The sequence below is a fragment of the Oryx dammah genome, unplaced genomic scaffold, assembly GCF_014754425.2.
Source record: "Oryx dammah isolate SB20612 unplaced genomic scaffold, SCBI_Odam_1.1 HiC_scaffold_10, whole genome shotgun sequence".
In the NCBI taxonomy this organism is placed as follows: Eukaryota; Metazoa; Chordata; class Mammalia; order Artiodactyla; family Bovidae; genus Oryx; species Oryx dammah.
In genome coordinates, this window is record NW_024070194.1 from 66,339,603 (window position 1) to 66,355,497 (window position 15,895).

The 15,895-nt window shown below is 40.6% G+C and overlaps 1 protein-coding gene and 1 non-coding gene across 3 annotated transcripts in view; both read right to left on the reverse strand.

Moving 5' to 3' along the window:
• The window catches only part of CAMK1D (calcium/calmodulin dependent protein kinase ID), a 394,014-nt gene that overhangs the window by 306,454 nt on the left and 71,665 nt on the right, over positions 1–15,895 (reverse strand). The gene's annotated exons all lie outside the window — the stretch shown is intronic.
• LOC120869615 lies at positions 7,192–7,320 on the reverse strand. The gene has a single exon (XR_005722585.1). It is a non-coding gene; the product is annotated as a U6atac minor spliceosomal RNA (small nuclear RNA).

Below are 15,895 nucleotides of genomic sequence, written 5' to 3' on the forward strand. Positions count from 1 at the left end.
AAATGCCACCCTGCTATCTTATCCTTCAATTAGAAATCCCCCACTAAAGCTCTGCATATAACTAACATACATAGAATTCTAGGGACTTTGCGGGCATGTCCTCACCAAATTTCCACTTTATGGCCATACACACAAATGCAGGGTTTAGAAATGATTATCCCCTGCTGGATGCTCAGAATGACTGGCAAGCAAGTGTGTACTTGGACTTCTACTGAAGAGAACTGCCTTACAAACAATTTCTAAGTGGCCAAATTTCAAAGAACTTGAAATGTGACAAAACCCACCTGAAGTGACTATACTGGGTCACTCTTTGCTGCCTTGTCTGACATTAGCCATTAACACTAAACTTCTAAAATTATAGTGTGGGTGCCAGGGGGTGGGAGAAGCCTCAAGATTACGATGGCCCATCTTCCCGATGCATTGGTGTCCTCAGGACACTCCGTGAACCACCCAGAGAAGCCTGAGAGCGTGTATTTGCTTCTCTCCACTCTGGAGAGTACTGGGGGAAAGGTTGAAAAGCACTTCTGCTGGTGAAGGAAAAGAACATTTTACTGAATATCCATCTGCCAAGGCCTGTGCTAGGTGTTGACACACCATCATCCTGGTTAATTTCTTACTTAGAAATTCAACAATCCTGAGAAGAAGGACAAACAGCCAGGGACTTTTTATTACTGTTTTGAGATACATTTTAACTCAGAACCCAGCTCAGCATTTTATATCACATCCTCTGAGTCTCAGGCGAGAAAAAAGCACCAGCAACTTGGTAGTGAAAACACACCAGTGGCAACCACAGATGTGAGAAAATTGGTTGATAAAGATAGAGAAGTGCTGGTGAGGAATGAATTCTCCTTGTTTACTTAAAAAGGTCAACTTCTGAATATGAACAAATGATCAAATTTACTAAAAAACACTCATAAGCACCAACACATGACACATTAATATATGTGTGTATGTGTGTGTATGCATGCATACATGCATGCTCAGTCACTCAATTGTGTCCAACTTTTTGCAATGCCATTGACTGCAGCCTGCCAGGCTCCTCTGTCCATGGGATTGTCCCAGCAAGAAAATTGGAATGGGTTGTCACTTCCTTCTTCAGGGTATCTTCCTTACCCAGGGATCAAACTCACAACTCCTACATTGGCAAGTAGATTCTGTACCACTGTGCTCAACCTGGGAAGCCTATATATCAACTCTTAAGAGTTTATTTTCATTCCCTAGCCCTCTTAGTCAGGAAATAAGTTTGCTCCCAAGACACAGTTTGCTCAACAGAATTTTGCCAAGCGATGCACCTTCTCTAGCATCATGCTCCTTTTTTTCTTTCCAGCCCTTCAGAATGGTCCTATCCATGCTGCTGTTAAGTGCTTCCCTCTGCATTGTCTCAGCAACATGTGAAGACCCCCTTATCTTAACCGGTTATTAATACATAAAAGCTCCCTGGATCAAATCAGCCCACTGAGCCTGTTTCATCTGTCCTTTGATCTCTCTCCTTTCTCACAACAAATATGACAAAGAAATCTTAGTGAGTGCCAATAAAATACACAAATGTCAACTCTATTCTGTTGTCCTTGATACTATTACACTTTACACCCATCGTTCCAGGTTGCCTTGAGATGTTCACAAATATGGTCAAATGCTTATCAGTAGTTTTAAAAACTCTTAACAGGCCAGAAATAGAAACTGTCCCTTCAGGAAAACATGTCCACAAAAGAATCATCTATTTTTCATGAAATTAACAGACTTGGGGCTTGGCCAAAACACTAAGACCACTGTAAACACACATTAATCTTCTTTCACTGACTCACAAAAAAGCTAAGGATCCTGATTTGTGCAGAAGATGTAAGAAATGTTGGACAGGAATATTCAGGGGAAATGGATACCAGAACATAGCATCTACTGTGTACACAGGAGATGGAGGGGGTCCCAGGAGAAGCAGGCTTCAGTTTCTGTGACAAGCAACAAACTTCTGCCTCCAAAGATATGTTGATAAAACAATATAGTCTCCTCTTAGCACCACTAATCTGCAATTCGGAGCATATATCAACTACAACTGTAGAGGAAGAAGGCCTAAAACTAGTTGTGAAAGATCCCTAAGCTGGTGCACTGCTTTGGGGGTATGCTTACTTTATTTTTTTTAACTAATTTGTTTTTTAATTAATTTATTTATTTTACTTTACAATATTGTATTGGTTTTGCCATACATTGACTTGAATACAACATGAGTGTATATGTGTTCCCCATCCCAAAACCCCCTCCCATCTCCCTCCCCATCCCCTCCCTCTGGGTCATCCCAGTGCACCATCCCCAAGCACCCTGTATCATGCATCAAACCTGGACTGGCGATTCGTTTCACATATGATAATTTACGTGTTTCAATGCCATTCTCCCATATCATCCCGCCCTTGCCCTCTCCCGCAGAGTCCAAAAGACTGTTCTGTACATCTGTGTCTCTTTTGCTATCTTGCATACAGGGTCATCATTACCTTCTTTCTAAATTCCATATATATGTGTTAGTATACTGTACTGGTGTTTTTCTTTCTGGCTTACTTCACTCTGTATAATAGGCTCCAGTTTCATCCACCCCATTAGAACTAATTCAAATGTACTCTTTTTAATGGCTGAGTAATATTCCATTGTGTATATGTACCACAGCTTTCTTATCCATTTGTCTGCTGATGGACATCTAGGTTGCTTCCATGTCCTGGCTATTATAAACAGTGCTACGATGAACACTGGGGTACACGTGTCTCTTTTGATTCTGGTTTCCTCAGTGTGTATGTCCAGCAGTGGGATTGCTGGGTCATATGGCAGTCCTATTTTCAGTTTTTTAAGGAATCTCCAGACTATTCTCCATAGTGGCTGTACTAGTTTGCATTCCCATCAACAGTGTAAGAGGGTTCCCTTTTCTTCACATCCTCTCCAGCATTTATTGCTTGTAGACTTTTGGATAGCAGCCATTCTGACTGGCGTGAAATGGTACCTCATTGTGGTTTTGATTTGCATTTCTCTGATAATGAGTGATGTGTTTTCATGTGTTTGTTAGCCATCTGTATGTCTTCTTTGGAGAAGTGTCTGCTTAGTTCTTTGGCCCATTTTTTGATTAGGTCTTTTATTTTTCTGGAATTGAGCTGCAGGAGTTGCTTGTATAATTTTGAGATTAATTCTCTGTCCGTTGCTTTGTTTGCTATTATTTTCTCCCATTCTGAAGGCTGTCTTTTCACCTTGCTTATAGTTTCCTTTGTTGTGCAGAAGCTTTTAAGTTTAGTTAGGTCCCATTTATTTATCTTTGCTTTTATTTCCAATATTCTGGGAGATGGGTCATAGAGGATCCTGCTGTAATTATGTCAGAGAGTGTTTTGTCTATGTTTTCCTCTAGGAGTTTAATAGTTTCTGGTCTTATGTTTAGATCTTTTATCCATTTTGAGTTTATTTTTGTGTATGGTGTTAGAAAGTGATCTAGTTTCATTCTTTTACAAGTGGTTGACCAGTTTTCCCAGCACCACTTGTTAAAGAGATTGTCTTTACTCCATTGTATATTCTTGCCTCCTTTGTCAAAGATAAGGTGTCCATAGGTGTGTGGATTTATCTCTGGGCTTTCTATTTTGTTCCATTGATCTATATTTCTGTCTTTGTGCCACTACTATACTGTCTTGATGACTGTGGCTTTGTAGTAGAGACTGAAGTCAGGCAGGTTGATTCCTCCAGTTCCATTCTTCTTTCTCAAGATTGCTTTGGCTATTCGAGGTTTTTTTGTATTTCCATACAAATTGTGAAATTATTTGTTCTATTTCTCTGAAAAATACCGTTGGTAGCTTGATAGGGAGTGCATTGAATCTATAGATTGCCCTGGATAGCACACTCATTTTCACTATATTGATTCTTCCAATCCATGAACATGGTATATTTCTCCATCTATTAGTGTCCTCTTTGATTTCTTTCACCAGTGTTTTATAGTTTTCTATATATAGGTCTTTTGTTTCTTTAGGTAGATATATTCCCAAGTATTTTATTCTTTTTGTTGCAATGGTGAATGGAATTGTTAAAAAACATCTCTCGCTATCCCAAAGAGCAAAAGGCATTAGAGAAACAGCCCACCTTGGTTGAAATTCCCCATCACCCAAATGTCTCACTTTGCATCTGTGTTGCTCTTATTTCCTCTTTGAATTCAGTAGAGTTATAGATGTAGAAAACAAACCTATTGTTACCAAGGGGAAAGTGGAGGAGGAATAAACTGGGAGATTGGGGTTGATATATATATACACTATGGTGGGCTACAGTTTATGGGCTCGCAAAGAGTTGGACACAACAGAGCAACTAACACTTTCACTTTCACATACATAAAATTGGTATATTAAGGACCTACTGTATAGCACAAGGAACTCTACTCAATACTCTGTAATGACCTATATGGGAAAAGAATCTAAAAAAGAGTGAATATATGTATATGTGGGGCTTCCCAGGTGGGGTTAGTGGTAAAGAACCTGCTTGCAGGAGATGTAAAAGACCTGGGTTTGAACCCTGGGTTGGAAAGATTCCCTGGAGGAGGGCACAGCAACCCACTCCAGTATTCTTGTCTGGAGAATGCCACGGACAGAGAAGTCAGGCTGGCTACAGTCTATAGGGTCACAAAGAGTCAGACACGAATGAAGTGACTTAGCACTCACACATGTGTATGTATAACTGATCCACTTTGCTCTATACCTGAAACTAACACAACACTATAAATCAGCTACACCCCCATAAAAATTTAAAAATAAAGTTAATTTTGTAAAAATGAATTCAGGAATAAAACACAACTCAGTGAGCACCAAGTGTGTATCCTCACAGTTCCGACATTCCTCGTGTTATCCCTGAGCATAGCCGCTTGATGCATGTCAATCACAGTTACAAGGCTGTGGCCTTACTGTCAATGATGGAGAGTGTAGACAGTCCCACCATCATGGGACCAGCTTTAGTGACCTCCCCAGCCAGGTCCAGTGATGCCAGCGAACATCTTGTAAGGCAGGTGGCAGAGTGAAAGATCTCGTGCAGTCACAGCCTCTCCTCTTCTTTATCTACCAGGAAGCAAAGACCATGTCCTCCTGAATTCACCCTGAGATGGATTGCAAGAGAACAGATCTGACAAAGTTCTGAAACATCCAATCTCAAAGATGGCCCAAACCTCTTTATCAATAAAGCACAGGGAGATACAACAGCAAGCTTCCATCCTCACCTTGCTGTGCATTTCCCAAGATGGCTGTGGATTCTGGAACCCCTGGACATTCCATTAACTATTCCATAGAATGGACTTTATCATGATTAATAAAGATCTTATTACTCTGCATTTTTCAAACCTTAAAACAAATTCTGATTGCAGGTGCTTCTGTACCTTACTCACAAGCCTAGGATTGTTTGTGAACATGCTGGCTCCAGATACATCTATATTTTGGACTTTGGTTGCCAGGAAAATTCCAGACTCCCAAGTGTGGCAGCCAGTCTGTGTTGTTATTCCTTTGTATCTGAGCAAGACTCAAGTCGTAGAACTGGAGATGCAAGAAACACTCTGACCATCAGATTTTTCCTATGCCTCTGATCTCTGATCCTCATGTTTCACCAAAATTGACTTGGACCCAAAGAAACAGAGAAAAATCTCTTTCAAAAAGTCATTTCAAAAAAAAAAAAAGTCATTTCATCATAGAAACTTTAAAAAAAATAACCATATTAATCTTTCATCTGATTCAGAAACTATGAAAGAGAAATCTACCAATAAAGACAGCAGAATAAGAAAAAAAAAAAAACAGAATAAACACAGGAAGTAAATGTTCCACACGTCTATATTATCCACTGTGGAACTATCTCCATGGCATTTTCAGACAATGAATACAGAATGTGAAGAGTACATGGTGTGTTGTATGTGTTTATACTTTCTATAGTTAGTATGTTACAGTAAAGGGACAATTTATATTTAACCACTTTATGAATGGAAAAAACAAATAACAGACTTGTCATAGAAATATCTTACCTATTTAATAACCTATGGTTATAGTCACATCTCATATAGATAATTATCTCCACTACAGCCCCACTGTTGTGAAAACAAACCATGATGGCCAAATCCACTTTTCATTTATTCCACTAAATTCAGGTCTCCTGCCAACATGGCAGTAAACTGGGGTACAGTGACTGCTCTGATGTCTTTATGTCTCTGTTTGAAACTTCAGTGATACTGATCTTACAGTAAAATGAAATCTTGACTGCTATAGCAAAAGATTAGAATTGAGAACTGACCCTACTTTATTATTCCATGTGCAAGAATATTGTTCATGAAGGCACCATGAAGACAGAGGGATGAAGATTAGCAATGACCCTCCCTTCTGCCCTCAGCATGGGCTCCTTTTACTTCCTCCCCTGGACCCCAGCAGCAGGAGGCTTCTCTCCCTCACTCATCACCTACTTGTCTGTCTGCTCTTTTGAAAATGCCGGCTTTGCGGAAGCTTGGTGCCTGGCATGGCAGACTGGCTGATTGGCTCAATAAGCACTGAATGCACTGACTTAGCTTCTGAGAAATGAAACAGAGCAGGTAGCCTCACTTTCTCACAATGCATTCAACCAGCTTCACCTTCTGCCACCTACTCATGGTCCGGTTCCATGTCAAAGGGCATGCCGGGACAGATGCACTTTCATTGGTTTTTCTGCATCCTTCAAAATGTCAATGTAATATTTTAAAAAAATACACACAGGAGCCTGTCCTATATCTATTCCTGATCACTCTGTTCTGCTCTGCCTGCTCCAGGAACACATCTGTATGTTTCCTGTTTATCCATCCAGTGTTTATGCAGATATTAGCAAATTCACCTACAAATCTTCATATCCCAGTCTTTCTTACATAAAAGTACCATACTCTCTACACTGTCTTCCACCTTGCTTTCTGCATTTGGCAATGAACCTGGATGGCATTTCACATCAGAACACGGAGCTTCCTCACTCTCTTTTAGCTGCACTGTACACATACACCACACTTCAACCACTTCCTTATGACTGATGACACTGGGTGGCTTCTGATGTTTTGGCGTTATATACAGTTTCAGGGACAACCTTATACAGATGTCATTTCATTACCTGGGCAGGTGTTATGTATAGGGAAGATTCCCAGGACAGGACTGCACATCTGTAATGCTGGTTCATACCACCAGACCCCTTCTGTCAGGTTGTTAAAAATAGTGTTAGCTGGCTATAAAGAGGTGTGATACCTTAAATGTATGGCTATGGCATCCGTCACTAGAATTTTTCCCATCCTTGTTAAAGGGAATGCTAACCTAATTCTTCAGTTTCATTAAACACAGGCACTATTAAAATGTAGATCAATGCAATATCCCCCGATGAGGGTCAGTGGTAGTTTTCCTATTCTACTTCCATCCATCAGTTCTCTAGGCTAACAGATTTTCCTGCTAGCAACCTATTAGAGGCTCTCTAAAGGCTAGCAACAGGCTCTCTAAAAAAGCCTTGAAAGCCTAGTTAATACAGGGGGAATTAAATTTTTATAAGAGTATTCAGCAGTTCTAAATCAGCAGCAAATATTTTTTTCCTCACAATACCCAAAATGACATGGAAAGAAAAACAGAAATGAATATTTAAAGCCTTTATTCATTCCAATGGAGGAGACCTCCCCCCAGACAAGTTTATATTCTCAGAGTTTTTAGTAATTCATGACTCTTTTTCACAGTGAGAATCTAAAATTAGAAAATGATGCCTATTTGCAGAATTAATGAAAAGGTCTTTTTCCCACTCCTTTTAGAGAAGGCATAAGGAAACAACATAGTTTCACATGAGAATCTTGGCTTTCAGGAAATTGGCCCTCCAGCTTAGGATATTTATCATAGTCAAGGAGCACAAAAGAAAAGATTTGCTTTTACCAGCACAGTTTGCTAAATACAAGTATACTAGACTAATTCATTTCTTTGTTTTGATACACAGTTGGCCCCTGAACAATGTGGTGGCTGGGGTACCAGCCCTCCTGAAGTCAATAATCCAAGTATAATTTAGAGTGGCCCTTCCACATCCACAGTTCTGCATCCTAAGGATCAACTAACCACAGATGACGTAGTACTGTAGTAAATGCTGTAGTATTTGGTAATGAAAAACAACTGCATATAAGTGGAGCCACAGAGTTCAAATCCATGTTGTTCAAGGGTCAACTGTACTATTGTAACATGCCTTCAATATATTTTAAAACCATTTGGCATGGACAGTATGATATCCTCCCCATGCTCTTGAATGTAAACTTCAATCCTAGAGACAGTCTGTTAACCTTAATCAATAACTCATACTCCATCCACCAAAGACACACAAGACCATCTTTAGCTGCTGTATTCATACTGGCCCCAAACTATAAACAAGTATCTACCAAGTGTAGAATGGATATCTAAATTTCATACAACGGAGTACTACAAAACAACAGAAAAATGAACAATTTACTTATGCAACAACATAAATGAATCCCACAAAATGTAAGTATGACTCCATTTATACGGAATTCACATCAGGCAAAGCTAGTTTATGGTGACAGAGGTCAGAACAGTGATCACCTCTGGGCAGGGGCATGTTGTTCCAACTGGAGAAAGGGGACCGGGGAGACTTCGGTGACGGGAATGTTCTACCTCTTGATCTAGGTGGTCCTTGCACGGGTAAAAGTGTTTGAGATTTGTGAACTCCGTGCATGCATGTATGTGTGCTCAGCCATACCAGACTTTTTGTGACCCTGTGGACTGAAGCCCGACAGGGTCCTCTGTCCGTGGAATTTTCCAGGCAAGAATACCAGAATGGGTTGCATTTCCTCCTCCAGGGATCTTTCTGACACATGGATCTAACGCACATCTCCGGCACTGGCAGGCAGATTCTTTACCACTGTGCCACCCGGAAACATCAACTATTCTTCAATTTTAAAAACACAGAGAAAAACTCCATAATATCAAAAAGACTCTCAAAGACCTCAGCTAGCTCTGAATGGCATTGGAAACATTTACGGATTATATAAAATGTAAGGTTAAACCCAAAACTGCTGGGTTTAAAATGAGTTGACTGCCTCTTTCTCTCTGGTAAGTGTACAATTTATCTAACCAGTATCAATGCTCTGTTTGTCCAACCTACAGCTTGACCTACAGGTCAAAGCAAGGGTGAGTCAATACCAACCTGTCTCAACTGATCCCAACTAAGTCATTTCCAAATTTTCATCTCATCCTGCTATAGAGTCACAGTCTCTAAACTTTGAATCCGCCTGCTCCAAGAATAAGAGCTAAGTGAACAAAATCAGAGCAGCTCCCTAAATGTATTAAACATAAAGCAATGTGCCTCAGAGATCACTCAGTTAGTTCTGCTTTCTCCTTCCTCCAATGAAGCAACTATAGTGATATAAAGTCAATTCAGTGTATGACCCAGCCTCACGTGGGGAAACTGAACAGGAACTGGTATTAGAGGATGTTTAAAAACCATTAATTGTATTATGTGTGATCATATCATTTTGGTTATATGAGGAAATTTCCTTCCATCTTTCCTTCCCTCCTTCCTTCCCTCCTCCCTTTCCTCCTTCCTTTCCTGGCAGGATGGGAGTAACACGTAATCCATACTAAAAATTGTTAGGGTTAGAATGTCAAGATATCTATTCTTTAAATGGACATATAACATTGCATAAGTTTATGGTGTACATCATGTTGCTCTGATATACTTACATACTGCACTCTGATTATCACTACAGTGTTAGCTAACACCTCCACTGCCTCACATAATTACCATTTCTTTCTTGCGGCAAGAACATTTACCATCCAGTCTCTTAGCAACTTTCAAGTATAAAATAATAGAGTATGTTAACTATAGTCACCATGCTATGCATTAGGTCCTCGTCTTTGAACTGCAAGTCTGCACCCTTTGATCAACATCTCCCCAATTTCCCCACCCCTTACCCCATCCCTGATAACTGCTGTCCTACTCTCTGCTTCTACAAGTTCAGCTTTTTTTAAGTTCTACACGTAAATGATGATATCATACAGCATTGGTCTTTCTTTGTCTGATTTATTTCACTTAGCATAACACCTTCTAGGTTCATTCATGTTGTTACAAATGACAGGATCTCCTTTCCTTTTTCTCATGACTGAATAATATTCCATTATATCAATACTATATCTTCTTTATCCATTCGTACATTGGTGGATGCTTAGCTTGTTTCCATGTCTTGGTTATTATCAATAATGCTGCAGTAATATATCTTCATTTTACTTTAAAGTATCTTAGCATTTTTTGCAAATGGAGTGAGTTATGGGATTTCCCTGGTAGTTCAGTGGTTAAGACTCCACGCTCTAATTCAGGGGGCACAGGTTCGATCCTTGTTGGAGAACTAAGATCCCACATGTCCCACGAAGTGGCCAAAACAACAAATAAGATAAACAAATGGAGTGAGTTAAATAAGCAAATGAAAGAATGAACAGCTGTCCTGACCCAAGGTGGTTAGTGGAGGAGCTGGGTAACAGCCATGCATCCCTCCTCTAATGGTTTACAAAGGCTCCTTTACATTCCTTTGTATTCCCAACATCAGAGCAGCTACTCAAGGTGATCACAGAATCCCAGATGGTCATTTAAGCTCTGCCCACTCAGCTTTGGGGGGGCTCTGCACACTGCAAATTAGTGTGGCAAACTGGGCTTTGATGAAACAAGTAAGTTGATAGACTGGCCTTCTTCTCAGTTCCAAATGACCGAGTCATGGCCCAACAGTCATTGAACACTGCTCTGAGTAGACATCTGTCCCAAATTTCCATGACTATATCAATGTACCAAGAAACTGGAATCTCTTATCACGTAATAACACGACCTAACAGAATTAGACAGCATATTAAAAAGCAGAGACATTACTTTGCCAACAAAGGTCTGTCTAGTCAAGGCTATGGTTTTTCTAGTAGCCATGTATGGATGTGAGAGTTGGACCATAAAGAAAGCTGAGTGCCAAAGAACTGACGCTTTTGAACTGTGGTGTTGGAGAGGACTCTTGAGGGTCCCTTGGAATGTAAGGAGATCCAACCAGTCCATCCTAAAGGAGATCAGTCCTGAGTGTTCATTGGAAGGACTGATGTTGTAGCTGAAACTCCAATACTTTGGCCACCTGATGCAAAAAACTGACTCATTTGAAAAGACCCTGATGCTGGGAAAGATTGAAGGCAGGAGGAGAAAGGGAAGACAAAGGATAAGATATTTGGATGGCATCACTAACTCAATGGACATGAGTTTGAGTAAACTCTGGGAGCTGGTGACAGACAAGGAAGCCTGGCGTGCTGCAGTCCATGGGGTTGCAAAGAGTCGGACATGACTGAACTGAACTGAACTGAACAGAATTAGAGTATTTTCATACAGTAATAGCCATGAACTGCTTACTATATAGCAGAGACTATTCTAAGTGTTTGACAAGAATGATCTCAGTTAATCAATGCAACATCCATAAAGATCACTGTCTCCATCATACAGATGAAGGGCCTGGAGCACAGAGAGGTTAAGAAACTTGCCATGACTACAGAGCCCAAAGGGACAGCATCACTGTTGAGAACGACTCTGACATACCCCATTTCCACATAGTCACACTGGATGCTTTTCACTAGGAGAAACAGTCCAGGGGTACTTCTCACTGCTGTCCTTAAAAATAGTACAAAAGAATGAAAACAAAAGGTAAAAGAGAAAAACAGAATCCAGCCCACAGGCCAAAACACAATGTCCGACATCAGAAAAATCTTTCACTTTGTTTTCCTCGTGAAAAATCCAAACAACCTGAGTGCTGCCTAACCCTCTTCTCCAACCAAATCTGGAAAGTCAGGCAGCTCTGCGATTTCCCCTCTAGAGAACTATCCGGAGACTCCCAGTGGACAGCAGAGGCTGAGGCTGCCCATGAGCCTCTCATCCCGATGTGGGCAGCTCCCACCAGTCCCTTCAAGGGCTCCGGGCGAGTTTCTACAGAAAAGTTTTCACACACACACACACAGGAAATAAAGGAAGATGCCATCGACCTTCCAATACCTTCTCTAACCCTTCCAGTCCTGACAACGGCTTTGAATGAACCTTTAAAATTAAATCACTTCATTAAAGTGTGTCTTCAAAGCTAAAATGAGATATAACACTTTTAAAAATCAGATCAAAACAACCTATCCTAGAAAAGGTGAGGTGTCTTAGGCTGAACTGGGGACACTGGCTGTTGGAATGGTCACCCCAGAGCTCTTTCCTTCCATTAATCCAACAGGAATAAGTTAAGGGTGTATCGTGTAATCTTGGAAGAAGTCACAGAATTCTCAAAGGACATCAAAGTCAAACCAGAGCACGTGGAGCATCTGAGAGCCAGAGGGAAGGTTAGACTGAAAACCAGATCAACGAGAACCAGGCGTTCTAACTCCAAAGGGCACAGTAATTATTGGCATGGATGTTTCTGCAAAGGGCCTTGATCACAAAAAGAAAAAGAATTTTTATCTTGGCTACTTTCCCTATTTGAAAAACCTGAGTTTCCTCAAAAATTAGTAGGCTGAACGAAGAAGATAATTAAGGCAAACAGGCTCTATTTTCCTACCTGCCATGGAAATGAACGAACGCTGGTATTGACAAATAACAAGAGACTCTTCACATGGAACTACTTCCTTTCACTAGCCGGGAACTTTTCGTTCCTTCTCCAAATTTATTATTGTTAAAATTAGTATTTGACATTCACTAAATGCCAACAGCAGGCCTCTATCTGCTATTATGACTACATCATTTGTTCATCCCTGAACTGACTTTCAAAACATTGTTAACTTCAGCCCAGACAACTAGAGTCGGGCACAGAGATAAGGAAGGCAATTCAAAGTTATACTAACAATAAAAAATAAATTAGCAATACAATTTTCAGCCGTTGTCAAGGCATGCTTTATGATTTTTACATTAAAAAGACTGGGAACTCTTTTCTTTCTTTCTTTTTATGACTTCAGACAGTGCAAATACAATTGTTATAATGGCTTAAGGCAAGTCAGGAAAGAACTTGGGTTGGTCTCCTGTCTAAAAACATGTGTTGACATTACAGGCAATGAAACTTTGCAAACTTAAAGGCAACTTTCTCTATTCTGCCACCTTTCTTACCCATATTTTGGTGCTAAGCATCTCACAGTTGGGAAAGGCAAGGCCAACATGGAAGCCAGTAAACTAACTGGAGACAGGAGGCCGATGCCCATACTTCACACCAAAGAAGTCCCAATAAAAATGGCAGAACCAAAGCTACTTCAAACTAAACTGTGGCCATGCAGTCCCAAGGTGGTTTCATTTCAGAGCTCTCATATTAACTCAACTAGCATATTCTCTTCCTCAAAGTCTCAGAGACCAGGGAAATGGCAATTTCCATGGTCCTTCTCATGCCCGACTGTATGAGCACAGTCATGGTTCATGTCTCCAGGAAGGCAATTACACTATTACATTGGAACCACTAAATTCTATGCTTGTCTGTCCCTTTTCCTCTAAGACAGAGCCCTCAAAACAGCAGTGACACCATTTATCCATCTGTTTGACAGCAGCACCTGGCTCAGACTGGACGTCCATCATCTCCATTTCATAAATACTGCCCAGATCGTTATAAACACAGAATACCCAAGAAGACTTTCTGCTCATAAATATCCTTCCTGCTTAAGCCCAAATTTCACTGTTAAAGGTTAATTCCTTTGGCTGTGTCTTCCAGTCTTTAACAAAGTAGATCTCTCTGAAGGGTGTCACTGTTTTCTCATCTGCTGTGAGAAAATGTATACAGGGAGTAAAAGGAAATGACTCAAAACCAAAGGGAAAGATTAAAGAGGAAAGAAACAGTGAAGAAGGAGAAGAGGAAAGAGTAAAGGAATTGAGAAAAAGATAAGGTGGGAAGGAGGCAGAGCAACGCCCGCCTTCTTCAATTCTGCCTGGAATCCAGCATCACTGCCTCCTTTCCTGGAGGAACTGAGGGTGTTCCCGGGCGTACTCACTCCTACTGTGCTTCTCCTTACAAATGAAATGGAGGAAGCAGGTTTTCACTGTCCCCAAAATGTTCAACGGTGGTTGCAAGTTTCCTTTTGATCCTTTTTTCCCTTTTAGAAAAGAAAGCAAAACAAAAACAGAGAAGAACACTCCGCACAACACCTTTCACCACCTCAAAAAGCAACATCCTTAGACTTCTGACATGAAGGTGAGAGATCAAGGTTTGCAAACTGTCGCTCAGTCGTGTCCAACTCTTTGCAACCCCATGAACTATAGCCCACCAGGCTCCTCCGTCCATGGGATTCTCCAGGCAAGAATACTGGAGTGGGTTGCCATTTCCTTCTCCAGGGGATCTTCCCAACCCAGGGATCGAACCTGCATCTCCCACACTGCAGGCAGCTCAAGGTTCAGGGTGACAACTAAAAATAGTGACCAGGAAAGGAAGGGCTTTGCAGATCCAACAGAAATAAAACACTAAGAGAATGAAGTTGCGCTTCTATATAATATTTAAGAGAAATCAAAGTTTTAAGAAAAAAACACTAGGAAACATCACTTGAATAACTCCTTGAGCACATGGTTTAAATTTTATTGAGTTTTCGGTCCATTCTAACTCATTAATAAGACTCAGAGAATTATAACTGCTGCATTTTTATGCCATCAAAGAGATTCTCTTCTAGAGCTTTAAATGAAATAGCAAATTTCCATTCTTTTCACCTTTCTGTGCATGAAAGTTCTATTTATAATATATACATATGTATATGTATACATATATATATATCCAAAAGGACTAAAATACAATAAGAGTGGCAGGGAAAAAAAATGAGCAACAGATCTACTCTTTCATAATTACTACCTATTTTAAGAGACTTTTATGAGGAGTTACAAGGGATAAACAAACTCCAGGCCCAGGGAGCCTCATCTCTGTCTTTCATCAGATTTAAAGAGAAGTTTCTGCTATAAAGTAAGACATGTCAGGTCACTAAATTTTTCCCCATTTTGTTTGGACAAACGAAATCTCCTCAGCCTGCCTGGTATCAAAGACATAGCAGGAGAAATGAAGGAAGTGCTGGCTCCTCTCAGGACTTGGGGACCAGCATGTTCAAGCGCAAACCACTCGGGAATGCAGCTCCGCAGCTTGCTCATGCAGCAGATGTTGACACGGATGATGCTAAAGGAAGGAGAGAGGATGAACAGTTAAAAGGAAGAATCCACAGTTGTCATCACAGCTGAGCCCTCACATGCAGGCTAACAATACAATGCGCATTCCAGATGTATCCATTTCATCTCCAGGGCACACGGAATGGTGATAAAGCTTCCTGTAAATAAAAAGGGATGTGCATCCACAAAATAATTTTGAAAACATGTGGCTCTTGCTGTCTGGCCTCCAGTAAATAAATGCACCCATAGACAAGCACTTTCAATAAATATGAAACCACAACAAACAAACCATTCTGGTCTCTGAGACACACGTTGTCTTTTTACCCACAGAAAGCATCTGTCATATAACTTCAAAAAATGAGCTACGGAAAAGAATAATAATTTTAGCCTGTGGGACACAGAACAATAGTCCTCAGACAGTGAAGCACTGGGGCTGGGAATAAAAACTCCTGGGAGACGCAGACAAGGATGTCTGACCTCTGTCCTACCCAGACGACGGTCTCCTACCCATGAGAGGTGCATGGCTCGGTTTTAATAACTGGAAGGGGAAGATGAGAAAGACTCTTGCACCAGAAGGCTAAGGTCTTGGGAAAATTCCATGGAAAATTCAAATCTAATACGAGTATTATGTCTTTCTAAAAGACAAAATGGAAGCAACATAGTGCTGTTTGAGGATGTTGTTTATACTCAGTGTCCAAAGGCAAGTCTCTTCATTTTTTTGTTCTCTAAATGAAGTCAAAACTGTTAACTATGTAGTAGAATGGGGCAA